This window comes from Lepisosteus oculatus, unplaced genomic scaffold, assembly GCF_040954835.1.
Source record: "Lepisosteus oculatus isolate fLepOcu1 unplaced genomic scaffold, fLepOcu1.hap2 HAP2_SCAFFOLD_75, whole genome shotgun sequence".
Classification (NCBI taxonomy): domain Eukaryota; kingdom Metazoa; phylum Chordata; class Actinopteri; order Semionotiformes; family Lepisosteidae; genus Lepisosteus; species Lepisosteus oculatus.
In genome coordinates, this window is record NW_027168309.1 from 526,024 (window position 1) to 553,766 (window position 27,743).

General features: G+C 49.0%; 18 non-coding genes across 18 annotated transcripts; 6 read left to right on the forward strand and 12 right to left on the reverse strand.

The window, feature by feature from the left end:
• Positions 1-747: 747 nt before the first annotated feature.
• trnam-cau (transfer RNA methionine (anticodon CAU)) lies at positions 748-819 on the reverse strand. The gene has a single exon. It is a non-coding gene; the product is annotated as a tRNA-Met (tRNA).
• Positions 820-1,098: 279 nt separating this feature from the next.
• trnal-cag (transfer RNA leucine (anticodon CAG)) lies at positions 1,099-1,181 on the forward strand. Its single transcript has one exon. It is a non-coding gene; the product is annotated as a tRNA-Leu (tRNA).
• Positions 1,182-3,964: 2,783 nt separating this feature from the next.
• trnak-cuu (transfer RNA lysine (anticodon CUU)) lies at positions 3,965-4,037 on the reverse strand. The gene has a single exon. It is a non-coding gene; the product is annotated as a tRNA-Lys (tRNA).
• An 821-nt stretch (positions 4,038-4,858) lies between these two features.
• trnam-cau (transfer RNA methionine (anticodon CAU)) lies at positions 4,859-4,930 on the reverse strand. The gene has a single exon. It is a non-coding gene; the product is annotated as a tRNA-Met (tRNA).
• A 279-nt stretch (positions 4,931-5,209) lies between these two features.
• trnal-cag (transfer RNA leucine (anticodon CAG)) lies at positions 5,210-5,292 on the forward strand. The gene has a single exon. It is a non-coding gene; the product is annotated as a tRNA-Leu (tRNA).
• Positions 5,293-8,075: 2,783 nt separating this feature from the next.
• trnak-cuu (transfer RNA lysine (anticodon CUU)) lies at positions 8,076-8,148 on the reverse strand. The gene has a single exon. It is a non-coding gene; the product is annotated as a tRNA-Lys (tRNA).
• An 821-nt stretch (positions 8,149-8,969) lies between these two features.
• Positions 8,970-9,041, reverse strand: trnam-cau (transfer RNA methionine (anticodon CAU)). The gene has a single exon. It is a non-coding gene; the product is annotated as a tRNA-Met (tRNA).
• Positions 9,042-9,320: 279 nt separating this feature from the next.
• Positions 9,321-9,403, forward strand: trnal-cag (transfer RNA leucine (anticodon CAG)). Its single transcript has one exon. It is a non-coding gene; the product is annotated as a tRNA-Leu (tRNA).
• Positions 9,404-12,186: 2,783 nt separating this feature from the next.
• Positions 12,187-12,259, reverse strand: trnak-cuu (transfer RNA lysine (anticodon CUU)). The gene has a single exon. It is a non-coding gene; the product is annotated as a tRNA-Lys (tRNA).
• Positions 12,260-13,080: 821 nt separating this feature from the next.
• Positions 13,081-13,152, reverse strand: trnam-cau (transfer RNA methionine (anticodon CAU)). The gene has a single exon. It is a non-coding gene; the product is annotated as a tRNA-Met (tRNA).
• Positions 13,153-13,431: 279 nt separating this feature from the next.
• Positions 13,432-13,514, forward strand: trnal-cag (transfer RNA leucine (anticodon CAG)). Its single transcript has one exon. It is a non-coding gene; the product is annotated as a tRNA-Leu (tRNA).
• Positions 13,515-16,297: 2,783 nt separating this feature from the next.
• Positions 16,298-16,370, reverse strand: trnak-cuu (transfer RNA lysine (anticodon CUU)). Its single transcript has one exon. It is a non-coding gene; the product is annotated as a tRNA-Lys (tRNA).
• Positions 16,371-17,191: 821 nt separating this feature from the next.
• On the reverse strand, positions 17,192-17,263 carry trnam-cau (transfer RNA methionine (anticodon CAU)). The gene has a single exon. It is a non-coding gene; the product is annotated as a tRNA-Met (tRNA).
• A 279-nt stretch (positions 17,264-17,542) lies between these two features.
• On the forward strand, positions 17,543-17,625 carry trnal-cag (transfer RNA leucine (anticodon CAG)). Its single transcript has one exon. It is a non-coding gene; the product is annotated as a tRNA-Leu (tRNA).
• Positions 17,626-20,408: 2,783 nt separating this feature from the next.
• trnak-cuu (transfer RNA lysine (anticodon CUU)) lies at positions 20,409-20,481 on the reverse strand. The gene has a single exon. It is a non-coding gene; the product is annotated as a tRNA-Lys (tRNA).
• Positions 20,482-24,519: 4,038 nt separating this feature from the next.
• Positions 24,520-24,592, reverse strand: trnak-cuu (transfer RNA lysine (anticodon CUU)). Its single transcript has one exon. It is a non-coding gene; the product is annotated as a tRNA-Lys (tRNA).
• Positions 24,593-25,413: 821 nt separating this feature from the next.
• Positions 25,414-25,485, reverse strand: trnam-cau (transfer RNA methionine (anticodon CAU)). Its single transcript has one exon. It is a non-coding gene; the product is annotated as a tRNA-Met (tRNA).
• A 279-nt stretch (positions 25,486-25,764) lies between these two features.
• trnal-cag (transfer RNA leucine (anticodon CAG)) lies at positions 25,765-25,847 on the forward strand. The gene has a single exon. It is a non-coding gene; the product is annotated as a tRNA-Leu (tRNA).
• The last annotated feature ends 1,896 nt before the right edge of the window (positions 25,848-27,743 follow it).

A 27,743-nucleotide genomic window follows, 5' to 3' on the forward strand; every position in this document is an offset into this window, starting at 1 on the left:
GTGCTGACCGGATTCGAGAGTAGCACACCCTGTTCTTTGTTGATTACTGTACCTCCAGCAGCGCAAATGTCAGTAATCATTGAAATGTACGACCTACAATCTCCTCAGCATGCCCGCGTGGACTCCTCAGTGATCATCCTTCTACGTTCTGCTGTAGTTTTCATGCAAGTGAAAACCGTGCTCCAAATAACAGCGGCACAGTTGTATCCTGCGGTAAGCATTCTTCTAATTCCATCGTTTTGCTCCAGGTAAAAGGTAGCGCATCATACGGTTGATATTCCAAGGTTTCAGAGTCCGTATTGGATGGCTTGGATGCAGACATCGCTCAGAGCTCCCAGTATGATTTTCCCGAGTTCAGTTTTGCAGTGTTTTAGTGCTTTACTACTTCCAGTGGGCCTTTGAATGCTCTGCTAAGTAGAGACGTGACATAATTACTAATGCGACCGAGTGTGCTGGCTGTTCCTGGTTCGTAATGATTAACGCGAGAAATCAATATAAACATAACTGCTTCGATTTCGAGGTTCAGTTGAAGCTTTCAAAGAAACTATCAAAGACCTCAGAACAACCGAAGACACATTTGGTCATCTCCGTATTGGTGAAGATTAAAGAGTCCCGCAAGTGTCAAGCTTGCACAAACACACACGAGAGAGAAACTCAGGACAGAATTTAAAGAAAGGGAGATGCAGACTATTTGAAGGCACTTTGCTAACCCAATGGCATGCTTATGAATCGTGCATAGGACACATGTAGCAGAGGATGGTTTCGATCCATCGACCTCTGGGTTATGGGCCCAGCACGCTTCCGCTGCGCCACTCTGCTGACGGCCTCTCTGCGTGTGGCGCACAACTGCTCTTTTTATTTCCTACATAAGTGATGAAAGAGTTGAAAGTTTCAACGACAAACGCAGACGTCACTTTGAGCGCTTGGTGTTGTAGCACAAATCATCACATGCTGCTCTACACTGGATTATAAAAGCCGACACATTTTCCAAACATTTTAATGCTGGAGTCACACTGTAGTATTAATAACAGTGCGATACTCGAGGAGCGTAGTGGGATCGCGGTGGCTCATCAGACCGCCCCGGGACAGGGGGCCCGCGTCAGGATGGCCGAGCGGTCTAAGGCGCTGCGTTCAGGTCGCAGTCTCCCCTGGAGGCGTGGGTTCGAATCCCACTCCTGACAAAAAGCTTGCTCAGTGCCGTCTCCAGTCGGGTGCAAATGGGTGAAGCAGCCTGCCGCGGGGAACGTGCGCCGATAGGCGTAGGTGTATCCCCTGCCTCTTCCGATTTAGCTCGTGCTCCATAGGATGGAAGCGGATGCTCTGGCTTTTTGACTCGAATATAACCTGATCACAACAGAAGACCGTGCAGCCCAGTGCTGGTTTAAGAATGCCTCGTGTCTTCAGGCCCCTATTCCTTCAGGTTACCCCTTTGGAATAGTCGTCCGAAAAAGACGGGAAAGGAAAAGCATGTAAGCTCCCACACACTGCGTTAGCATTAGCGGTTGGAATCTGATGGGAGAAAAGCAACCTGGCTCGCCGTCAAGCAATCCATCCCTGGTCTCCCACGTGACAGGCGGGGATACGCACCACTATACTAACGAGGAGCGCTTGCTTGGCGCTTGAAGACACTTCCTCTTGCGGCTACTACTGTTTCCGGTTTCGTCTTTTCTTTTCATTCCTCCCAGAGGAGCGCATGAAAACGTTTCCATCTGCGCCATCCTCACCCCTCCAATGCTATGGTCCCTGCTCCTCCTGGTGCACTGCAAACACTCATTCAGCCGGTTCTTTCAGTTTGAATACTTAGGTCTTCAAAGGCTGGAAGTAGGGCGCAAGACATGCCAATGCCAAAAGCGTGGCAGTGTGCTTCCAGCTGTGAAATGTCACTGGTGGATGTTGAAGACATTACTTCCAAGGCAGCAGGTCCAAGCGATTTAGCGTTTGTACAAGAAGCAGGAAGAGAGAAACGGCACTCCGCCTTTTTCTGGGCAGGCCGAAGCGACAGGAGAAGGGCGCCGTAGTCGGCAGGATTCGAGCCGACGCGGGGAGACCCCAATGGCTTTCTAGCCCATCGCCTTAACCGCTCGGCCACGACTACAGGGAGCGCCGCCGCCGCCGGCTTGCAATCATTTAACACGGAGGGCGAGGCGGCGGCGGTAACCTTTTTCAATGTCGCTCTCCGCTTCCCCCCAAAAAAAGCCAAATGACATGCTAGCACTCGGACACCCTTCAGAAGACTGAAGGGTGGCTTAAAGCTGGAAGGATTAGGTCTCCCCGTTCCGACGCGACAATCGAACTTCCTTAGGCAGAGAGAAAGCAACATCGAGGAGCGTCAACAAGACTTTAGAAGCTGCGACACACGCCACTTTCAGTCGCAGACACAGCAGTTTTAAAGGCAGGAATCGCCTTTGCGAACGCCATGAGAAACAGAACGCAAGCTCAGGTCCTGCGGTTTAACAAACAGCCTCGGCTTTCAAGCGACATTTCTTTTCTGGAGCGAATTCACTTTCAACTTCAAGAAATTCACACAACTTGCGAAATACGAAATACAAATCTGGCTCATCGCTGCACAAGAAATACCGCCGGCTGGCAAGAAAATGACAACGGTGTTTTTCCTTAACGAAAAACTTCCCATGGAGAAAAACAACGGCTGTGCGTCTCTGTCGGCTTGATTCAGTTTAATGCAAGTATTCATTCTCCTCCTGGAAAATACAGCTTGCGAAAGATGAAATACAATTCTTGGCTTTTCTGGGTGAGTGCAGAAGAAATCCTGCCGGCTGGCAGAAGAATTCCAGCCTTTTTTACTCTTTAACCACAAACTTGCGAATGATACAAAGAGAGCGGGGTGCGTTTCTGTGCAGCTGTTAACTGAACAGCTGCTGCTTCAAGCCCACCCAGGGCTCATTCCGATTTCAACATCATGCCCCCTGAAGGTAGACTGGATTTCTTTGCGAAGCATTCACCTTTTGGACGTTTCAGGAAAGGTGCGTGTCGATGCCAGACTTGAAAAGCTTTCCATACAAAGAAACAACATAGTGCTTTTGATTGATGGGAAACGGCAAGAGCGGTTTGAGCAGCTCCGGCCTCTCAACCGCTTTACAATGTGATCGGCACCTCGGTAGCCAGTTTAGAAGGCTGAAAAGGATGCTGGAAGCACAGCGACGTTCTAAAACCAGCGCTTGAAAAGCATCTGCATACATAAAATGTCCATTTCCCCAAAGATGAATCTGCATCTTCAGAAGATTGTCAGCTATACGTTTTCGTTCTTTGTTTCCTTTTTTTACGACAAGCTTTCGAGAAATGAACTGTCTATTGTGATGAAGGCTGCATTAGAAATTGTGCATCTAGCTTAGTTCAATGAAATCGGGAGGTGCACCTGTCTCAAGCGGATGGCTCTTTGCAGGCACACTACGGAAACCTGCGGGCGCAAGTTGGGAGAAGTGACTCTTGCAGAGTGTTGAGCTTCGAGAAGAGGGCTCCGCTCAGGAAGATATTTCCACATGTTGAAGAGTCGCTTTTCGCCCTTTCTTTCCCACATTTTTCCAGTGCGGTTATTGATCGCGTTCAAAATGTTTTCCCAACGTACGTGTTACCTGCAAAATCACAGTGAAACTGTTATGCCGAAAAGATTCCTAATAGTTATTGTATTAGAATAGCTCTCCAATTTCTTAGCCTTCGTACACGCAATGTTTAAGGAAACGCTAGAGTAAATGAAACTGTAAATAGACAGGAGCTCTTCTTAGTTTTCATACAAGTTATGATGGCTGCAGCTCCTATCTGCGTCCGGGTGACCGGAGCCAAGGGATTATCTGCGGAACCTTTGATTTATCTCTCGGGCAAGGAGCTAGATACGCCCTTTTCATCTCGGTTTGATCACACCTGTGCATTAAAACGCAGTGCTCGGTACCATCGAGGTGTAAGAGGTTCAAGGATGAGCGGGAAACTTTGTTAATAAGGAGACGGGCACCGCCCAACGTGGGGCTCGAACCCACGACCCTGAGATTAAGAGTCTCATGCTCTACCGACTGAGCTAGCCGGGCGCCGGTGGAGCTGGTGGTTAACTTGTCCCTGTTGACGGCAATTTGACAAGGTATACTTCCTGGCTTTTCATCATGTGCTGACCGGATTCGAGAGTAGCACACCCTGTTCTTTGTTGATTACTGTACCTCCAGCAGCGCAAATGTCAGTAATCATTGAAATGTACGACCTACAATCTCCTCAGCATGCCCGCGTGGACTCCTCAGTGATCATCCTTCTACGTTCTGCTGTAGTTTTCATGCAAGTGAAAACCGTGCTCCAAATAACAGCGGCACAGTTGTATCCTGCGGTAAGCATTCTTCTAATTCCATCGTTTTGCTCCAGGTAAAAGGTAGCGCATCATACGGTTGATATTCCAAGGTTTCAGAGTCCGTATTGGATGGCTTGGATGCAGACATCGCTCAGAGCTCCCAGTATGATTTTCCCGAGTTCAGTTTTGCAGTGTTTTAGTGCTTTACTACTTCCAGTGGGCCTTTGAATGCTCTGCTAAGTAGAGACGTGACATAATTACTAATGCGACCGAGTGTGCTGGCTGTTCCTGGTTCGTAATGATTAACGCGAGAAATCAATATAAACATAACTGCTTCGATTTCGAGGTTCAGTTGAAGCTTTCAAAGAAACTATCAAAGACCTCAGAACAACCGAAGACACATTTGGTCATCTCCGTATTGGTGAAGATTAAAGAGTCCCGCAAGTGTCAAGCTTGCACAAACACACACGAGAGAGAAACTCAGGACAGAATTTAAAGAAAGGGAGATGCAGACTATTTGAAGGCACTTTGCTAACCCAATGGCATGCTTAGGAATCGTGCATAGGACACACGTAGCAGAGGATGGTTTCGATCCATCGACCTCTGGGTTATGGGCCCAGCACGCTTCCGCTGCGCCACTCTGCTGACAGCCGCTCTGCGTGTGGCGCACAACTGCTCTTTTTATTTCCTACATAAGTGATGAAAGAGTTGAAAGTTTCAACGACAAACGCAGACGTCACTTTGAGCGCTTGGTGTTGTAGCACAAATCATCACATGCTGCTCTACACTGGATTATAAAAGCCGACACATTTTCCAAACATTTTAATGCTGGAGTCACACTGTAGTATTAATAACAGTGCGATACTCGAGGAGCGTAGTGGGATCGCGGTGGCTCATCAGACCGCCCCGGGACAGGGGGCCCGCGTCAGGATGGCCGAGCGGTCTAAGGCGCTGCGTTCAGGTCGCAGTCTCCCCTGGAGGCGTGGGTTCGAATCCCACTCCTGACAAAAAGCTTGCTCAGTGCCGTCTCCAGTCGGGTGCAAATGGGTGAAGCAGCCTGCCGCGGGGAACGTGCGCCGATAGGCGTAGGTGTATCCCCTGCCTCTTCCGATTTAGCTCGTGCTCCATAGGATGGAAGCGGATGCTCTGGCTTTTTGACTCGAATATAACCTGATCACAACAGAAGGCCGTGCAGCCCAGTGCTGGTTTAAGAATGCCTCGTGTCTTCAGGCCCCTATTCCTTCAGGTTACCCCTTTGGAATAGTCGTCCGAAAAAGACGGGAAAGGAAAAGCATGTAAGCTCCCACACACTGCGTTAGCATTAGCGGTTGGAATCTGATGGGAGAAAAGCAACCTGGCTCGCCGTCAAGCAATCCATCCCTGGTCTCCCACGTGACAGGCGGGGATACGCACCACTATACTAACGAGGAGCGCTTGCTTGGCGCTTGAAGACACTTCCTCTTGCGGCTACTACTGTTTCCGGTTTCGTCTTTTCTTTTCATTCCTCCCAGAGGAGCGCATGAAAACGTTTCCATCTGCGCCATCCTCACCCCTCCAATGCTATGGTCCCTGCTCCTCCTGGTGCACTGCAAACACTCATTCAGCCGGTTCTTTCAGTTTGAATACTTAGGTCTTCAAAGGCTGGAAGTAGGGCGCAAGACATGCCAATGCCAAAAGCGTGGCAGTGTGCTTCCAGCTGTGAAATGTCACTGGTGGATGTTGAAGACATTACTTCCAAGGCAGCAGGTCCAAGCGATTTAGCGTTTGTACAAGAAGCAGGAAGAGAGAAACGGCACTCCGCCTTTTTCTGGGCAGGCCGAAGCGACAGGAGAAGGGCGCCGTAGTCGGCAGGATTCGAGCCGACGCGGGGAGACCCCAATGGCTTTCTAGCCCATCGCCTTAACCGCTCGGCCACGACTACAGGGAGCGCCGCCGCTGCCGGCTTGAAATCATTTAACACGGAGGGCGAGGCGGCGGCGGTAACCTTTTTCAATGTCGCTCTCCGCTTCCCCCCAAAAAAAGCCAAATGACATTCTAGCACTCGGACACCCTTCAGAAGACTGAAGGGTGGCTTAAAGCTGGAAGGATTAGGTCTCCCCGTTCCGACGCGACAATCGAACTTCCTTAGGCAGAGAGAAAGCAACATCGAGGAGCGTCAACAAGACTTTAGAAGCTGCGACACACGCCACTTTCAGTCGCAGACACAGCAGTTTTAAAGGCAGGAATCGCCTTTGCGAACGCCATGAGAAACAGAACGCAAGCTCAGGTCCTGCGGTTTAACAAACAGCCTCGGCTTTCAAGCGACATTTCTTTTCTGGAGCGAATTCACTTTCAACTTCAAGAAATTCACACAACTTGCGAAATACGAAATACAAATCTGGCTCATCGCTGCACAAGAAATACCGCCGGCTGGCAAGAAAATGACAACGGTGTTTTTCCTTAACGAAAAACTTCCCATGGAGAAAAACAACGGCTGTGCGTCTCTGTCGGCTTGATTCAGTTTAATGCAAGTATTCATTCTCCTCCTGGAAAATACAGCTTGCGAAAGATGAAATACAATTCTTGGCTTTTCTGGGTGAGTGCAGAAGAAATCCTGCCGGCTGGCAGAAGAATTCCAGCCTTTTTTACTCTTTAACCACAAACTTGCGAATGATACAAAGCAAGCGGGGTGCGTTTCTGTGCAGCTGTTAACTGAACAGCTGCTGCTTCAAGCCCACCCAGGGCTCATTCCGATTTCAACATCATGCCCCCTGAAGGTAGACTGGATTTCTTTGCGAAGCATTCACCTTTTGGACGTTTCAGGAAAGGTGCGTGTCGATGCCAGACTTGAAAAGCTTTCCATACAAAGAAACAACATAGTGCTTTTGATTGATGGGAAACGGCAAGAGCGGTTTGAGCAGCTCCGGCCTCTCAACCGCTTTACAATGTGATCGGCACCTCGGTAGCCAGTTTAGAAGGCTGAAAAGGATGCTGGAAGCACAGCGACGTTCTAAAACCAGCGCTTGAAAAGCATCTGCATACATAAAATGTCCATTTCCCCAAAGCTGAATCTGCATCTTCAGAAGATTGTCAGCTATACGTTTTCGTTCTTTGTTTCCTTTTTTTACGACAAGCTTTCGAGAAATGAACTGTCTATTGTGATGAAGGCTGCGTTAGAAATTGTGCATCTAGCTTAGTTCAATGAAATCGGGAGGTGCACCTGTCTCAAGCGGATGGCTCTTTGCAGGCACACTACGGAAACCTGCGGGCGCAAGTTGGGAGAAGTGACTCTTGCAGAGTGTTGAGCTTCGAGAAGAGGGCTCCGCTCAGGAAGATATTTCCACATGTTGAAGAGTCGCTTTTCGCCCTTTCTTTCCCACATTTTTCCAGTGCGGTTATTGATCGCGTTCAAAATGTTTTCCCAACGTACGTGTTACCTGCAAAATCACAGTGAAACTGTTATGCCGAAAAGATTCCTAATAGTTATTGTATTAGAATAGCTCTCCAATTTCTTAGCCTTCGTACACGCAATGTTTAAGGAAACGCTAGAGTAAATGAAACTGTAAATAGACAGGAGCTCTTCTTAGTTTTCATACAAGTTATGATGGCTGCAGCTCCTATCTGCGTCCGGGTGACCGGAGCCAAGGGATTATCTGCGGAACCTTTGATTTATCTCTCGGGCAAGGAGCTAGATACGCCCTTTTCATCTCGGTTTGATCACACCTGTGCATTAAAACGCAGTGCTCGGTACCATCGAGGTGTAAGAGGTTCAAGGATGAGCGGGAAACTTTGTTAATAAGGAGACGGGCACCGCCCAACGTGGGGCTCGAACCCACGACCCTGAGATTAAGAGTCTCATGCTCTACCGACTGAGCTAGCCGGGCGCCGGTGGAGCTGGTGGTTAACTTGTCCCTGTTGACGGCAATTTGACAAGGTATACTTCCTGGCTTTTCATCATGTGCTGACCGGATTCGAGAGTAGCACACCCTGTTCTTTGTTGATTACTGTACCTCCAGCAGCGCAAATGTCAGTAATCATTGAAATGTACGACCTACAATCTCCTCAGCATGCCCGCGTGGACTCCTCAGTGATCATCCTTCTACGTTCTGCTGTAGTTTTCATGCAAGTGAAAACCGTGCTCCAAATAACAGCGGCACAGTTGTATCCTGCGGTAAGCATTCTTCTAATTCCATCGTTTTGCTCCAGGTAAAAGGTAGCGCATCATACGGTTGATATTCCAAGGTTTCAGAGTCCGTATTGGATGGCTTGGATGCAGACATCGCTCAGAGCTCCCAGTATGATTTTCCCGAGTTCAGTTTTGCAGTGTTTTAGTGCTTTACTACTTCCAGTGGGCCTTTGAATGCTCTGCTAAGTAGAGACGTGACATAATTACTAATGCGACCGAGTGTGCTGGCTGTTCCTGGTTCGTAATGATTAACGCGAGAAATCAATATAAACATAACTGCTTCGATTTCGAGGTTCAGTTGAAGCTTTCAAAGAAACTATCAAAGACCTCAGAACAACCGAAGACACATTTGGTCATCTCCGTATTGGTGAAGATTAAAGAGTCCCGCAAGTGTCAAGCTTGCACAAACACACACGAGAGAGAAACTCAGGACAGAATTTAAAGAAAGGGAGATGCAGACTATTTGAAGGCACTTTGCTAACCCAATGGCATGCTTATGAATCGTGCATAGGACACATGTAGCAGAGGATGGTTTCGATCCATCGACCTCTGGGTTATGGGCCCAGCACGCTTCCGCTGCGCCACTCTGCTGACGGCCTCTCTGCGTGTGGCGCACAACTGCTCTTTTTATTTCCTACATAAGTGATGAAAGAGTTGAAAGTTTCAACGACAAACGCAGACGTCACTTTGAGCGCTTGGTGTTGTAGCACAAATCATCACATGCTGCTCTACACTGGATTATAAAAGCCGACACATTTTCCAAACATTTTAATGCTGGAGTCACACTGTAGTATTAATAACAGTGCGATACTCGAGGAGCGTAGTGGGATCGCGGTGGCTCATCAGACCGCCCCGGGACAGGGGGCCCGCGTCAGGATGGCCGAGCGGTCTAAGGCGCTGCGTTCAGGTCGCAGTCTCCCCTGGAGGCGTGGGTTCGAATCCCACTCCTGACAAAAAGCTTGCTCAGTGCCGTCTCCAGTCGGGTGCAAATGGGTGAAGCAGCCTGCCGCGGGGAACGTGCGCCGATAGGCGTAGGTGTATCCCCTGCCTCTTCCGATTTAGCTCGTGCTCCATAGGATGGAAGCGGATGCTCTGGCTTTTTGACTCGAATATAACCTGATCACAACAGAAGACCGTGCAGCCCAGTGCTGGTTTAAGAATGCCTCGTGTCTTCAGGCCCCTATTCCTTCAGGTTACCCCTTTGGAATAGTCGTCCGAAAAAGACGGGAAAGGAAAAGCATGTAAGCTCCCACACACTGCGTTAGCATTAGCGGTTGGAATCTGATGGGAGAAAAGCAACCTGGCTCGCCGTCAAGCAATCCATCCCTGGTCTCCCACGTGACAGGCGGGGATACGCACCACTATACTAACGAGGAGCGCTTGCTTGGCGCTTGAAGACACTTCCTCTTGCGGCTACTACTGTTTCCGGTTTCGTCTTTTCTTTTCATTCCTCCCAGAGGAGCGCATGAAAACGTTTCCATCTGCGCCATCCTCACCCCTCCAATGCTATGGTCCCTGCTCCTCCTGGTGCACTGCAAACACTCATTCAGCCGGTTCTTTCAGTTTGAATACTTAGGTCTTCAAAGGCTGGAAGTAGGGCGCAAGACATGCCAATGCCAAAAGCGTGGCAGTGTGCTTCCAGCTGTGAAATGTCACTGGTGGATGTTGAAGACATTACTTCCAAGGCAGCAGGTCCAAGCGATTTAGCGTTTGTACAAGAAGCAGGAAGAGAGAAACGGCACTCCGCCTTTTTCTGGGCAGGCCGAAGCGACAGGAGAAGGGCGCCGTAGTCGGCAGGATTCGAGCCGACGCGGGGAGACCCCAATGGCTTTCTAGCCCATCGCCTTAACCGCTCGGCCACGACTACAGGGAGCGCCGCCGCCGCCGGCTTGCAATCATTTAACACGGAGGGCGAGGCGGCGGCGGTAACCTTTTTCAATGTCGCTCTCCGCTTCCCCCCAAAAAAAGCCAAATGACATGCTAGCACTCGGACACCCTTCAGAAGACTGAAGGGTGGCTTAAAGCTGGAAGGATTAGGTCTCCCCGTTCCGACGCGACAATCGAACTTCCTTAGGCAGAGAGAAAGCAACATCGAGGAGCGTCAACAAGACTTTAGAAGCTGCGACACACGCCACTTTCAGTCGCAGACACAGCAGTTTTAAAGGCAGGAATCGCCTTTGCGAACGCCATGAGAAACAGAACGCAAGCTCAGGTCCTGCGGTTTAACAAACAGCCTCGGCTTTCAAGCGACATTTCTTTTCTGGAGCGAATTCACTTTCAACTTCAAGAAATTCACACAACTTGCGAAATACGAAATACAAATCTGGCTCATCGCTGCACAAGAAATACCGCCGGCTGGCAAGAAAATGACAACGGTGTTTTTCCTTAACGAAAAACTTCCCATGGAGAAAAACAACGGCTGTGCGTCTCTGTCGGCTTGATTCAGTTTAATGCAAGTATTCATTCTCCTCCTGGAAAATACAGCTTGCGAAAGATGAAATACAATTCTTGGCTTTTCTGGGTGAGTGCAGAAGAAATCCTGCCGGCTGGCAGAAGAATTCCAGCCTTTTTTACTCTTTAACCACAAACTTGCGAATGATACAAAGAGAGCGGGGTGCGTTTCTGTGCAGCTGTTAACTGAACAGCTGCTGCTTCAAGCCCACCCAGGGCTCATTCCGATTTCAACATCATGCCCCCTGAAGGTAGACTGGATTTCTTTGCGAAGCATTCACCTTTTGGACGTTTCAGGAAAGGTGCGTGTCGATGCCAGACTTGAAAAGCTTTCCATACAAAGAAACAACATAGTGCTTTTGATTGATGGGAAACGGCAAGAGCGGTTTGAGCAGCTCCGGCCTCTCAACCGCTTTACAATGTGATCGGCACCTCGGTAGCCAGTTTAGAAGGCTGAAAAGGATGCTGGAAGCACAGCGACGTTCTAAAACCAGCGCTTGAAAAGCATCTGCATACATAAAATGTCCATTTCCCCAAAGATGAATCTGCATCTTCAGAAGATTGTCAGCTATACGTTTTCGTTCTTTGTTTCCTTTTTTTACGACAAGCTTTCGAGAAATGAACTGTCTATTGTGATGAAGGCTGCATTAGAAATTGTGCATCTAGCTTAGTTCAATGAAATCGGGAGGTGCACCTGTCTCAAGCGGATGGCTCTTTGCAGGCACACTACGGAAACCTGCGGGCGCAAGTTGGGAGAAGTGACTCTTGCAGAGTGTTGAGCTTCGAGAAGAGGGCTCCGCTCAGGAAGATATTTCCACATGTTGAAGAGTCGCTTTTCGCCCTTTCTTTCCCACATTTTTCCAGTGCGGTTATTGATCGCGTTCAAAATGTTTTCCCAACGTACGTGTTACCTGCAAAATCACAGTGAAACTGTTATGCCGAAAAGATTCCTAATAGTTATTGTATTAGAATAGCTCTCCAATTTCTTAGCCTTCGTACACGCAATGTTTAAGGAAACGCTAGAGTAAATGAAACTGTAAATAGACAGGAGCTCTTCTTAGTTTTCATACAAGTTATGATGGCTGCAGCTCCTATCTGCGTCCGGGTGACCGGAGCCAAGGGATTATCTGCGGAACCTTTGATTTATCTCTCGGGCAAGGAGCTAGATACGCCCTTTTCATCTCGGTTTGATCACACCTGTGCATTAAAACGCAGTGCTCGGTACCATCGAGGTGTAAGAGGTTCAAGGATGAGCGGGAAACTTTGTTAATAAGGAGACGGGCACCGCCCAACGTGGGGCTCGAACCCACGACCCTGAGATTAAGAGTCTCATGCTCTACCGACTGAGCTAGCCGGGCGCCGGTGGAGCTGGTGGTTAACTTGTCCCTGTTGACGGCAATTTGACAAGGTATACTTCCTGGCTTTTCATCATGTGCTGACCGGATTCGAGAGTAGCACACCCTGTTCTTTGTTGATTACTGTACCTCCAGCAGCGCAAATGTCAGTAATCATTGAAATGTACGACCTACAATCTCCTCAGCATGCCCGCGTGGACTCCTCAGTGATCATCCTTCTACGTTCTGCTGTAGTTTTCATGCAAGTGAAAACCGTGCTCCAAATAACAGCGGCACAGTTGTATCCTGCGGTAAGCATTCTTCTAATTCCATCGTTTTGCTCCAGGTAAAAGGTAGCGCATCATACGGTTGATATTCCAAGGTTTCAGAGTCCGTATTGGATGGCTTGGATGCAGACATCGCTCAGAGCTCCCAGTATGATTTTCCCGAGTTCAGTTTTGCAGTGTTTTAGTGCTTTACTACTTCCAGTGGGCCTTTGAATGCTCTGCTAAGTAGAGACGTGACATAATTACTAATGCGACCGAGTGTGCTGGCTGTTCCTGGTTCGTAATGATTAACGCGAGAAATCAATATAAACATAACTGCTTCGATTTCGAGGTTCAGTTGAAGCTTTCAAAGAAACTATCAAAGACCTCAGAACAACCGAAGACACATTTGGTCATCTCCGTATTGGTGAAGATTAAAGAGTCCCGCAAGTGTCAAGCTTGCACAAACACACACGAGAGAGAAACTCAGGACAGAATTTAAAGAAAGGGAGATGCAGACTATTTGAAGGCACTTTGCTAACCCAATGGCATGCTTAGGAATCGTGCATAGGACACACGTAGCAGAGGATGGTTTCGATCCATCGACCTCTGGGTTATGGGCCCAGCACGCTTCCGCTGCGCCACTCTGCTGACAGCCGCTCTGCGTGTGGCGCACAACTGCTCTTTTTATTTCCTACATAAGTGATGAAAGAGTTGAAAGTTTCAACGACAAACGCAGACGTCACTTTGAGCGCTTGGTGTTGTAGCACAAATCATCACATGCTGCTCTACACTGGATTATAAAAGCCGACACATTTTCCAAACATTTTAATGCTGGAGTCACACTGTAGTATTAATAACAGTGCGATACTCGAGGAGCGTAGTGGGATCGCGGTGGCTCATCAGACCGCCCCGGGACAGGGGGCCCGCGTCAGGATGGCCGAGCGGTCTAAGGCGCTGCGTTCAGGTCGCAGTCTCCCCTGGAGGCGTGGGTTCGAATCCCACTCCTGACAAAAAGCTTGCTCAGTGCCGTCTCCAGTCGGGTGCAAATGGGTGAAGCAGCCTGCCGCGGGGAACGTGCGCCGATAGGCGTAGGTGTATCCCCTGCCTCTTCCGATTTAGCTCGTGCTCCATAGGATGGAAGCGGATGCTCTGGCTTTTTGACTCGAATATAACCTGATCACAACAGAAGGCCGTGCAGCCCAGTGCTGGTTTAAGAATGCCTCGTGTCTTCAGGCCCCTATTCCTTCAGGTTACCCCTTTGGAATAGTCGTCCGAAAAAGACGGGAAAGGAAAAGCATGTAAGCTCCCACACACTGCGTTAGCATTAGCGGTTGGAATCTGATGGGAGAAAAGCAACCTGGCTCGCCGTCAAGCAATCCATCCCTGGTCTCCCACGTGACAGGCGGGGATACGCACCACTATACTAACGAGGAGCGCTTGCTTGGCGCTTGAAGACACTTCCTCTTGCGGCTACTACTGTTTCCGGTTTCGTCTTTTCTTTTCATTCCTCCCAGAGGAGCGCATGAAAACGTTTCCATCTGCGCCATCCTCACCCCTCCAATGCTATGGTCCCTGCTCCTCCTGGTGCACTGCAAACACTCATTCAGCCGGTTCTTTCAGTTTGAATACTTAGGTCTTCAAAGGCTGGAAGTAGGGCGCAAGACATGCCAATGCCAAAAGCGTGGCAGTGTGCTTCCAGCTGTGAAATGTCACTGGTGGATGTTGAAGACATTACTTCCAAGGCAGCAGGTCCAAGCGATTTAGCGTTTGTACAAGAAGCAGGAAGAGAGAAACGGCACTCCGCCTTTTTCTGGGCAGGCCGAAGCGACAGGAGAAGGGCGCCGTAGTCGGCAGGATTCGAGCCGACGCGGGGAGACCCCAATGGCTTTCTAGCCCATCGCCTTAACCGCTCGGCCACGACTACAGGGAGCGCCGCCGCTGCCGGCTTGAAATCATTTAACACGGAGGGCGAGGCGGCGGCGGTAACCTTTTTCAATGTCGCTCTCCGCTTCCCCCCAAAAAAAGCCAAATGACATTCTAGCACTCGGACACCCTTCAGAAGACTGAAGGGTGGCTTAAAGCTGGAAGGATTAGGTCTCCCCGTTCCGACGCGACAATCGAACTTCCTTAGGCAGAGAGAAAGCAACATCGAGGAGCGTCAACAAGACTTTAGAAGCTGCGACACACGCCACTTTCAGTCGCAGACACAGCAGTTTTAAAGGCAGGAATCGCCTTTGCGAACGCCATGAGAAACAGAACGCAAGCTCAGGTCCTGCGGTTTAACAAACAGCCTCGGCTTTCAAGCGACATTTCTTTTCTGGAGCGAATTCACTTTCAACTTCAAGAAATTCACACAACTTGCGAAATACGAAATACAAATCTGGCTCATCGCTGCACAAGAAATACCGCCGGCTGGCAAGAAAATGACAACGGTGTTTTTCCTTAACGAAAAACTTCCCATGGAGAAAAACAACGGCTGTGCGTCTCTGTCGGCTTGATTCAGTTTAATGCAAGTATTCATTCTCCTCCTGGAAAATACAGCTTGCGAAAGATGAAATACAATTCTTGGCTTTTCTGGGTGAGTGCAGAAGAAATCCTGCCGGCTGGCAGAAGAATTCCAGCCTTTTTTACTCTTTAACCACAAACTTGCGAATGATACAAAGCAAGCGGGGTGCGTTTCTGTGCAGCTGTTAACTGAACAGCTGCTGCTTCAAGCCCACCCAGGGCTCATTCCGATTTCAACATCATGCCCCCTGAAGGTAGACTGGATTTCTTTGCGAAGCATTCACCTTTTGGACGTTTCAGGAAAGGTGCGTGTCGATGCCAGACTTGAAAAGCTTTCCATACAAAGAAACAACATAGTGCTTTTGATTGATGGGAAACGGCAAGAGCGGTTTGAGCAGCTCCGGCCTCTCAACCGCTTTACAATGTGATCGGCACCTCGGTAGCCAGTTTAGAAGGCTGAAAAGGATGCTGGAAGCACAGCGACGTTCTAAAACCAGCGCTTGAAAAGCATCTGCATACATAAAATGTCCATTTCCCCAAAGCTGAATCTGCATCTTCAGAAGATTGTCAGCTATACGTTTTCGTTCTTTGTTTCCTTTTTTTACGACAAGCTTTCGAGAAATGAACTGTCTATTGTGATGAAGGCTGCGTTAGAAATTGTGCATCTAGCTTAGTTCAATGAAATCGGGAGGTGCACCTGTCTCAAGCGGATGGCTCTTTGCAGGCACACTACGGAAACCTGCGGGCGCAAGTTGGGAGAAGTGACTCTTGCAGAGTGTTGAGCTTCGAGAAGAGGGCTCCGCTCAGGAAGATATTTCCACATGTTGAAGAGTCGCTTTTCGCCCTTTCTTTCCCACATTTTTCCAGTGCGGTTATTGATCGCGTTCAAAATGTTTTCCCAACGTACGTGTTACCTGCAAAATCACAGTGAAACTGTTATGCCGAAAAGATTCCTAATAGTTATTGTATTAGAATAGCTCTCCAATTTCTTAGCCTTCGTACACGCAATGTTTAAGGAAACGCTAGAGTAAATGAAACTGTAAATAGACAGGAGCTCTTCTTAGTTTTCATACAAGTTATGATGGCTGCAGCTCCTATCTGCGTCCGGGTGACCGGAGCCAAGGGATTATCTGCGGAACCTTTGATTTATCTCTCGGGCAAGGAGCTAGATACGCCCTTTTCATCTCGGTTTGATCACACCTGTGCATTAAAACGCAGTGCTCGGTACCATCGAGGTGTAAGAGGTTCAAGGATGAGCGGGAAACTTTGTTAATAAGGAGACGGGCACCGCCCAACGTGGGGCTCGAACCCACGACCCTGAGATTAAGAGTCTCATGCTCTACCGACTGAGCTAGCCGGGCGCCGGTGGAGCTGGTGGTTAACTTGTCCCTGTTGACGGCAATTTGACAAGGTATACTTCCTGGCTTTTCATCATGTGCTGACCGGATTCGAGAGTAGCACACCCTGTTCTTTGTTGATTACTGTACCTCCAGCAGCGCAAATGTCAGTAATCATTGAAATGTACGACCTACAATCTCCTCAGCATGCCCGCGTGGACTCCTCAGTGATCATCCTTCTACGTTCTGCTGTAGTTTTCATGCAAGTGAAAACCGTGCTCCAAATAACAGCGGCACAGTTGTATCCTGCGGTAAGCATTCTTCTAATTCCATCGTTTTGCTCCAGGTAAAAGGTAGCGCATCATACGGTTGATATTCCAAGGTTTCAGAGTCCGTATTGGATGGCTTGGATGCAGACATCGCTCAGAGCTCCCAGTATGATTTTCCCGAGTTCAGTTTTGCAGTGTTTTAGTGCTTTACTACTTCCAGTGGGCCTTTGAATGCTCTGCTAAGTAGAGACGTGACATAATTACTAATGCGACCGAGTGTGCTGGCTGTTCCTGGTTCGTAATGATTAACGCGAGAAATCAATATAAACATAACTGCTTCGATTTCGAGGTTCAGTTGAAGCTTTCAAAGAAACTATCAAAGACCTCAGAACAACCGAAGACACATTTGGTCATCTCCGTATTGGTGAAGATTAAAGAGTCCCGCAAGTGTCAAGCTTGCACAAACACACACGAGAGAGAAACTCAGGACAGAATTTAAAGAAAGGGAGATGCAGACTATTTGAAGGCACTTTGCTAACCCAATGGCACGCTTATGAATCGTGCATAGGACACATGTAGCAGAGGATGGTTTCGATCCATCGACCTCTGGGTTATGGGCCCAGCACGCTTCCGCTGCGCCACTCTGCTGACGGCCTCTCTGCGTGTGGCGCACAACTGCTCTTTTTATTTCCTACATAAGTGATGAAAGAGTTGAAAGTTTCAACGACAAACGCAGACGTCACTTTGAGCGCTTGGTGTTGTAGCACAAATCATCACATGCTGCTCTACACTGGATTATAAAAGCCGACACATTTTCCAAACATTTTAATGCTGGAGTCACACTGTAGTATTAATAACAGTGCGATACTCGAGGAGCGTAGTGGGATCGCGGTGGCTCATCAGACCGCCCCGGGACAGGGGGCCCGCGTCAGGATGGCCGAGCGGTCTAAGGCGCTGCGTTCAGGTCGCAGTCTCCCCTGGAGGCGTGGGTTCGAATCCCACTCCTGACAAAAAGCTTGCTCAGTGCCGTCTCCAGTCGGGTGCAAATGGGTGAAGCAGCCTGCCGCGGGGAACGTGCGCCGATAGGCGTAGGTGTATCCCCTGCCTCTTCCGATTTAGCTCGTGCTCCATAGGATGGAAGCGGATGCTCTGGCTTTTTGACTCGAATATAACCTGATCACAACAGAAGACCGTGCAGCCCAGTGCTGGTTTAAGAATGCCTCGTGTCTTCAGGCCCCTATTCCTTCAGGTTACCCCTTTGGAATAGTCGTCCGAAAAAGACGGGAAAGGAAAAGCATGTAAGCTCCCACACACTGCGTTAGCATTAGCGGTTGGAATCTGATGGGAGAAAAGCAACCTGGCTCGCCGTCAAGCAATCCATCCCTGGTCTCCCACGTGACAGGCGGGGATACGCACCACTATACTAACGAGGAGCGCTTGCTTGGCGCTTGAAGACACTTCCTCTTGCGGCTACTACTGTTTCCGGTTTCGTCTTTTCTTTTCATTCCTCCCAGAGGAGCGCATGAAAACGTTTCCATCTGCGCCATCCTCACCCCTCCAATGCTATGGTCCCTGCTCCTCCTGGTGCACTGCAAACACTCATTCAGCCGGTTCTTTCAGTTTGAATACTTAGGTCTACAAAGGCTGGAAGTAGGGCGCAAGACATGCCAATGCCAAAAGCGTGGCAGTGTGCTTCCAGCTGTGAAATGTCACTGGTGGATGTTGAAGACATTACTTCCAAGGCAGCAGGTCCAAGCGATTTAGCGTTTGTACAAGAAGCAGGAAGAGAGAAACGGCACTCCGCCTTTTTCTGGGCAGGCCGAAGCGACAGGAGAAGGGCGCCGTAGTCGGCAGGATTCGAGCCAACGCGGGGAGACCCCAATGGCTTTCTAGCCCATCGCCTTAACCGCTCGGCCACGACTACAGGGAGCGCCGCCGCCGCCGGCTTGCAATCATTTAACACGGAGGGCGAGGCGGCGGCGGTAACCTTTTTCAATGTCGCTCTCCGCTTCCCCCCAAAAAAAGCCAAATGACATGCTAGCACTCGGACACCCTTCAGAAGACTGAAGGGTGGCTTAAAGCTGGAAGGATTAGGTCTCCCCGTTCCGACGCGACAATCGAACTTCCTTAGGCAGAGAGAAAGCAACATCGAGGAGCGTCAACAAGACTTTAGAAGCTGCGACACACGCCACTTTCAGTCGCAGACACAGCAGTTTTAAAGGCAGGAATCGCCTTTGCGAACGCCATGAGAAACAGAACGCAAGCTCAGGTCCTGCGGTTTAACAAACAGCCTCGGCTTTCAAGCGACATTTCTTTTCTGGAGCGAATTCACTTTCAACTTCAAGAAATTCACACAACTTGCGAAATACGAAATACAAATCTGGCTCATCGCTGCACAAGAAATACCGCCGGCTGGCAAGAAAATGACAACGGTGTTTTTCCTTAACGAAAAACTTCCCATGGAGAAAAACAACGGCTGTGCGTCTCTGTCGGCTTGATTCAGTTTAATGCAAGTATTCATTCTCCTCCTGGAAAATACAGCTTGCGAAAGATGAAATACAATTCTTGGCTTTTCTGGGTGAGTGCAGAAGAAATCCTGCCGGCTGGCAGAAGAATTCCAGCCTTTTTTACTCTTTAACCACAAACTTGCGAATGATACAAAGAGAGCGGGGTGCGTTTCTGTGCAGCTGTTAACTGAACAGCTGCTGCTTCAAGCCCACCCAGGGCTCATTCCGATTTCAACATCATGCCCCCTGAAGGTAGACTGGATTTCTTTGCGAAGCATTCACCTTTTGGACGTTTCAGGAAAGGTGCGTGTCGATGCCAGACTTGAAAAGCTTTCCATACAAAGAAACAACATAGTGCTTTTGATTGATGGGAAACGGCAAGAGCGGTTTGAGCAGCTCCGGCCTCTCAACCGCTTTACAATGTGATCGGCACCTCGGTAGCCAGTTTAGAAGGCTGAAAAGGATGCTGGAAGCACAGCGACGTTCTAAAACCAGCGCTTGAAAAGCATCTGCATACATAAAATGTCCATTTCCCCAAAGATGAATCTGCATCTTCAGAAGATTGTCAGCTATACGTTTTCGTTCTTTGTTTCCTTTTTTTACGACAAGCTTTCGAGAAATGAACTGTCTATTGTGATGAAGGCTGCATTAGAAATTGTGCATCTAGCTTAGTTCAATGAAATCGGGAGGTGCACCTGTCTCAAGCGGATGGCTCTTTGCAGGCACACTACGGAAACCTGCGGGCGCAAGTTGGGAGAAGTGACTCTTGCAGAGTGTTGAGCTTCGAGAAGAGGGCTCCGCTCAGGAAGATATTTCCACATGTTGAAGAGTCGCTTTTCGCCCTTTCTTTCCCACATTTTTCCAGTGCGGTTATTGATCGCGTTCAAAATGTTTTCCCAACGTACGTGTTACCTGCAAAATCACAGTGAAACTGTTATGCCGAAAAGATTCCTAATAGTTATTGTATTAGAATAGCTCTCCAATTTCTTAGCCTTCGTACACGCAATGTTTAAGGAAACGCTAGAGTAAATGAAACTGTAAATAGACAGGAGCTCTTCTTAGTTTTCATACAAGTTATGATGGCTGCAGCTCCTATCTGCGTCCGGGTGACCGGAGCCAAGGGATTATCTGCGGAACCTTTGATTTATCTCTCGGGCAAGGAGCTAGATACGCCCTTTTCATCTCGGTTTGATCACACCTGTGCATTAAAACGCAGTGCTCGGTACCATCGAGGTGTAAGAGGTTCAAGGATGAGCGGGAAACTTTGTTAATAAGGAGACGGGCACCGCCCAACGTGGGGCTCGAACCCACGACCCTGAGATTAAGAGTCTCATGCTCTACCGACTGAGCTAGCCGGGCGCCGGTGGAGCTGGTGGTTAACTTGTCCCTGTTGACGGCAATTTGACAAGGTATACTTCCTGGCTTTTCATCATGTGCTGACCGGATTCGAGAGTAGCACACCCTGTTCTTTGTTGATTACTGTACCTCCAGCAGCGCAAATGTCAGTAATCATTGAAATGTACGACCTACAATCTCCTCAGCATGCCCGCGTGGACTCCTCAGTGATCATCCTTCTACGTTCTGCTGTAGTTTTCATGCAAGTGAAAACCGTGCTCCAAATAACAGCCGCACAGTTGTATCCTGCGGTAAGCATTCTTCTAATTCCATCGTTTTGCTCCAGGTAAAAGGTAGCGCATCATACGGTTGATATTCCAAGGTTTCAGAGTCCGTATTGGATGGCTTGGATGCAGACATCGCTCAGAGCTCCCAGTATGATTTTCCCGAGTTCAGTTTTGCAGTGTTTTAGTGCTTTACTACTTCCAGTGGGCCTTTGAATGCTCTGCTAAGTAGAGACGTGACATAATTACTAATGCGACCGAGTGTGCTGGCTGTTCCTGGTTCGTAATGATTAACGCGAGAAATCAATATAAACATAACTGCTTCGATTTCGAGGTTCAGTTGAAGCTTTCAAAGAAACTATCAAAGACCTCAGAACAACCGAAGACACATTTGGTCATCTCCGTATTGGTGAAGATTAAAGAGTCCCGCAAGTGTCAAGCTTGCACAAACACACACGAGAGAGAAACTCAGGACAGAATTTAAAGAAAGGGAGATGCAGACTATTTGAAGGCACTTTGCTAACCCAATGGCATGCTTAGGAATCGTGCATAGGACACACGTAGCAGAGGATGGTTTCGATCCATTGACCTCTGGGTTATGGGCCCAGCACGCTTCCGCTGCGCCACTCTGCTGACAGCCGCTCTGCGTGTGGCGCACAACTGCTCTTTTTATTTCCTACATAAGTGATGAAAGAGTTGAAAGTTTCAACGACAAACGCAGACGTCACTTTGAGCGCTTGGTGTTGTAGCACAAATCATCACATGCTGCTCTACACTGGATTATAAAAGCCGACACATTTTCCAAACATTTTAATGCTGGAGTCACACTGTAGTATTAATAACAGTGCGATACTCGAGGAGCGTAGTGGGATCGCGGTGGCTCATCAGACCGCCCCGGGACAGGGGGCCCGCGTCAGGATGGCCGAGCGGTCTAAGGCGCTGCGTTCAGGTCGCAGTCTCCCCTGGAGGCGTGGGTTCAAATCCCACTCCTGACAAAAAGCTTGCTCAGTGCCGTCTCCAGTCGGGTGCAAATGGGTGAAGCAGCCTGCCGCGGGGAACGTGCGCCGATAGGCGTAGGTGTATCCCCTGCCTCTTCCGATTTAGCTCGTGCTCCATAGGATGGAAGCGGATGCTCTGGCTTTTTGACTCGAATATAACCTGATCACAACAGAAGGCCGTGCAGCCCAGTGCTGGTTTAAGAATGCCTCGTGTCTTCAGGCCCCTATTCCTTCAGGTTACCCCTTTGGAATAGTCGTCCGAAAAAGACGGGAAAGGAAAAGCATGTAAGCTCCCACACACTGCGTTAGCATTAGCGGTTGGAATCTGATGGGAGAAAAGCAACCTGGCTCGCCGTCAAGCAATCCATCCCTGGTCTCCCACGTGACAGGCGGGGATACGCACCACTATACTAACGAGGAGCGCTTGCTTGGCGCTTGAAGACACTTCCTCTTGCGGCTACTACTGTTTCCGGTTTCGTCTTTTCTTTTCATTCCTCCCAGAGGAGCGCATGAAAACGTTTCCATCTGCGCCATCCTCACCCCTCCAATGCTATGGTCCCTGCTCCTCCTGGTGCACTGCAAACACTCATTCAGCCGGTTCTTTCAGTTTGAATACTTAGGTCTTCAAAGGCTGGAAGTAGGGCGCAAGACATGCCAATGCCAAAAGCGTGGCAGTGTGCTTCCAGCTGTGAAATGTCACTGGTGGATGTTGAAGACATTACTTCCAAGGCAGCAGGTCCAAGCGATTTAGCGTTTGTACAAGAAGCAGGAAGAGAGAAACGGCACTCCGCCTTTTTCTGGGCAGGCCGAAGCGACAGGAGAAGGGCGCCGTAGTCGGCAGGATTCGAGCCGACGCGGGGAGACCCCAATGGCTTTCTAGCCCATCGCCTTAACCGCTCGGCCACGACTACAGGGAGCGCCGCCGCTGCCGGCTTGCAATCATTTAACACGGAGGGCGAGGCGGCGGCGGTAACCTTTTTCAATGTCGCTCTCCGCTTCCCCCCAAAAAAAGCCAAATGACATTCTAGCACTCGGACACCCTTCAGAAGACTGAAGGGTGGCTTAAAGCTGGAAGGATTAGGTCTCCCCGTTCCGACGCGACAATCGAACTTCCTTAGGCAGAGAGAAAGCAACATCGAGGAGCGTCAACAAGACTTTAGAAGCTGCGACACACGCCACTTTCAGTCGCAGACACAGCAGTTTTAAAGGCAGGAATCGCCTTTGCGAACGCCATGAGAAACAGAACGCAAGCTCAGGTCCTGCGGTTTAACAAACAGCCTCGGCTTTCAAGCGACATTTCTTTTCTGGAGCGAATTCACTTTCAACTTCAAGAAATTCACACAACTTGCGAAATACGAAATACAAATCTGGCTCATCGCTGCACAAGAAATACCGCCGGCTGGCAAGAAAATGACAACGGTGTTTTTCCTTAACGAAAAACTTCCCATGGAGAAAAACAACGGCTGTGCGTCTCTGTCGGCTTGATTCAGTTTAATGCAAGTATTCATTCTCCTCCTGGAAAATACAGCTTGCGAAAGATGAAATACAATTCTTGGCTTTTCTGGGTGAGTGCAGAAGAAATCCTGCCGGCTGGCAGAAGAATTCCAGCCTTTTTTACTCTTTAACCACAAACTTGCGAATGATACAAAGCAAGCGGGGTGCGTTTCTGTGCAGCTGTTAACTGAACAGCTGCTGCTTCAAGCCCACCCAGGGCTCATTCCGATTTCAACATCATGCCCCCTGAAGGTAGACTGGATTTCTTTGCGAAGCATTCACCTTTTGGACGTTTCAGGAAAGGTGCGTGTCGATGCCAGACTTGAAAAGCTTTCCATACAAAGAAACAACATAGTGCTTTTGATTGATGGGAAACGGCAAGAGCGGTTTGAGCAGCTCCGGCCTCTCAACCGCTTTACAATGTGATCGGCACCTCGGTAGCCAGTTTAGAAGGCTGAAAAGGATGCTGGAAGCACAGCGACGTTCTAAAACCAGCGCTTGAAAAGCATCTGCATACATAAAATGTCCATTTCCCCAAAGCTGAATCTGCATCTTCAGAAGATTGTCAGCTATACGTTTTCGTTCTTTGTTTCCTTTTTTTACGACAAGCTTTCGAGAAATGAACTGTCTATTGTGATGAAGGCTGCGTTAGAAATTGTGCATCTAGCTTAGTTCAATGAAATCGGGAGGTGCACCTGTCTCAAGCGGATGGCTCTTTGCAGGCACACTACGGAAACCTGCGGGCGCAAGTTGGGAGAAGTGACTCTTGCAGAGTGTTGAGCTTCGAGAAGAGGGCTCCGCTCAGGAAGATATTTCCACATGTTGAAGAGTCGCTTTTCGCCCTTTCTTTCCCACATTTTTCCAGTGCGGTTATTGATCGCGTTCAAAATGTTTTCCCAACGTACGTGTTACCTGCAAAATCACAGTGAAACTGTTATGCCGAAAAGATTCCTAATAGTTATTGTATTAGAATAGCTCTCCAATTTCTTAGCCTTCGTACACGCAATGTTTAAGGAAACGCTAGAGTAAATGAAACTGTAAATAGACAGGAGCTCTTCTTAGTTTTCATACAAGTTATGATGGCTGCAGCTCCTATCTGCGTCCGGGTGACCGGAGCCAAGGGATTATCTGCGGAACCTTTGATTTATCTCTCGGGCAAGGAGCTAGATACGCCCTTTTCATCTCGGTTTGATCACACCTGTGCATTAAAACGCAGTGCTCGGTACCATCGAGGTGTAAGAGGTTCAAGGATGAGCGGGAAACTTTGTTAATAAGGAGACGGGCACCGCCCAACGTGGGGCTCGAACCCACGACCCTGAGATTAAGAGTCTCATGCTCTACCGACTGAGCTAGCCGGGCGCCGGTGGAGCTGGTGGTTAACTTGTCCCTGTTGACGGCAATTTGACAAGGTATACTTCCTGGCTTTTCATCATGTGCTGACCGGATTCGAGAGTAGCACACCCTGTTCTTTGTTGATTACTGTACCTCCAGCAGCGCAAATGTCAGTAATCATTGAAATGTACGACCTACAATCTCCTCAGCATGCCCGCGTGGACTCCTCAGTGATCATCCTTCTACGTTCTGCTGTAGTTTTCATGCAAGTGAAAACCGTGCTCCAAATAACAGCGGCACAGTTGTATCCTGCGGTAAGCATTCTTCTAATTCCATCGTTTTGCTCCAGGTAAAAGGTAGCGCATCATACGGTTGATATTCCAAGGTTTCAGAGTCCGTATTGGATGGCTTGGATGCAGACATCGCTCAGAGCTCCCAGTATGATTTTCCCGAGTTCAGTTTTGCAGTGTTTTAGTGCTTTACTACTTCCAGTGGGCCTTTGAATGCTCTGCTAAGTAGAGACGTGACATAATTACTAATGCGACCGAGTGTGCTGGCTGTTCCTGGTTCGTAATGATTAACGCGAGAAATCAATATAAACATAACTGCTTCGATTTCGAGGTTCAGTTGAAGCTTTCAAAGAAACTATCAAAGACCTCAGAACAACCGAAGACACATTTGGTCATCTCCGTATTGGTGAAGATTAAAGAGTCCCGCAAGTGTCAAGCTTGCACAAACACACACGAGAGAGAAACTCAGGACAGAATTTAAAGAAAGGGAGATGCAGACTATTTGAAGGCACTTTGCTAACCCAATGGCACGCTTATGAATCGTGCATAGGACACATGTAGCAGAGGATGGTTTCGATCCATCGACCTCTGGGTTATGGGCCCAGCACGCTTCCGCTGCGCCACTCTGCTGACGGCCTCTCTGCGTGTGGCGCACAACTGCTCTTTTTATTTCCTACATAAGTGATGAAAGAGTTGAAAGTTTCAACGACAAACGCAGACGTCACTTTGAGCGCTTGGTGTTGTAGCACAAATCATCACATGCTGCTCTACACTGGATTATAAAAGCCGACACATTTTCCAAACATTTTAATGCTGGAGTCACACTGTAGTATTAATAACAGTGCGATACTCGAGGAGCGTAGTGGGATCGCGGTGGCTCATCAGACCGCCCCGGGACAGGGGGCCCGCGTCAGGATGGCCGAGCGGTCTAAGGCGCTGCGTTCAGGTCGCAGTCTCCCCTGGAGGCGTGGGTTCGAATCCCACTCCTGACAAAAAGCTTGCTCAGTGCCGTCTCCAGTCGGGTGCAAATGGGTGAAGCAGCCTGCCGCGGGGAACGTGCGCCGATAGGCGTAGGTGTATCCCCTGCCTCTTCCGATTTAGCTCGTGCTCCATAGGATGGAAGCGGATGCTCTGGCTTTTTGACTCGAATATAACCTGATCACAACAGAAGACCGTGCAGCCCAGTGCTGGTTTAAGAATGCCTCGTGTCTTCAGGCCCCTATTCCTTCAGGTTACCCCTTTGGAATAGTCGTCCGAAAAAGACGGGAAAGGAAAAGCATGTAAGCTCCCACACACTGCGTTAGCATTAGCGGTTGGAATCTGATGGGAGAAAAGCAACCTGGCTCGCCGTCAAGCAATCCATCCCTGGTCTCCCACGTGACAGGCGGGGATACGCACCACTATACTAACGAGGAGCGCTTGCTTGGCGCTTGAAGACACTTCCTCTTGCGGCTACTACTGTTTCCGGTTTCGTCTTTTCTTTTCATTCCTCCCAGAGGAGCGCATGAAAACGTTTCCATCTGCGCCATCCTCACCCCTCCAATGCTATGGTCCCTGCTCCTCCTGGTGCACTGCAAACACTCATTCAGCCGGTTCTTTCAGTTTGAATACTTAGGTTTTCAAAGGCTGGAAGTAGGGCGCAAGACATGCCAATGCCAAAAGCGTGGCAGTGTGCTTCCAGCTGTGAAATGTCACTGGTGGATGTTGAAGACATTACTTCCAAGGCAGCAGGTCCAAGCGATTTAGCGTTTGTACAAGAAGCAGGAAGAGAGAAACGGCACTCCGCCTTTTTCTGGGCAGGCCGAAGCGACAGGAGAAGGGCGCCGTAGTCGGCAGGATTCGAGCCGACGCGGGGAGACCCCAATGGCTTTCTAGCCCATCGCCTTAACCGCTCGGCCACGACTACAGGGAGCGCCGCCGCCGCCGGCTTGCAATCATTTAACACGGAGGGCGAGGCGGCGGCGGTAACCTTTTTCAATGTCGCTCTCCGCTTCCCCCCAAAAAAAGCCAAATGACATGCTAGCACTCGGACACCCTTCAGAAGACTGAAGGGTGGCTTAAAGCTGGAAGGATTAGGTCTCCCCGTTCCGACGCGACAATCGAACTTCCTTAGGCAGAGAGAAAGCAACATCGAGGAGCGTCAACAAGACTTTAGAAGCTGCGACACACGCCACTTTCAGTCGCAGACACAGCAGTTTTAAAGGCAGGAATCGCCTTTGCGAACGCCATGAGAAACAGAACGCAAGCTCAGGTCCTGCGGTTTAACAAACAGCCTCGGCTTTCAAGCGACATTTCTTTTCTGGAGCGAATTCACTTTCAACTTCAAGAAATTCACACAACTTGCGAAATACGAAATACAAATCTGGCTCATCGCTGCACAAGAAATACCGCCGGCTGGCAAGAAAATGACAACGGTGTTTTTCCTTAACGAAAAACTTCCCATGGAGAAAAACAACGGCTGTGCGTCTCTGTCGGCTTGATTCAGTTTAATGCAAGTATTCATTCTCCTCCTGGAAAATACAGCTTGCGAAAGATGAAATACAATTCTTGGCTTTTCTGGGTGAGTGCAGAAGAAATCCTGCCGGCTGGCAGAAGAATTCCAGCCTTTTTTACTCTTTAACCACAAACTTGCGAATGATACAAAGAGAGCGGGGTGCGTTTCTGTGCAGCTGTTAACTGAACAGCTGCTGCTTCAAGCCCACCCAGGGCTCATTCCGATTTCAACATCATGCCCCCTGAAGGTAGACTGGATTTCTTTGCGAAGCATTCACCTTTTGGACGTTTCAGGAAAGGTGCGTGTCGATGCCAGACTTGAAAAGCTTTCCATACAAAGAAACAACATAGTGCTTTTGATTGATGGGAAACGGCAAGAGCGGTTTGAGCAGCTC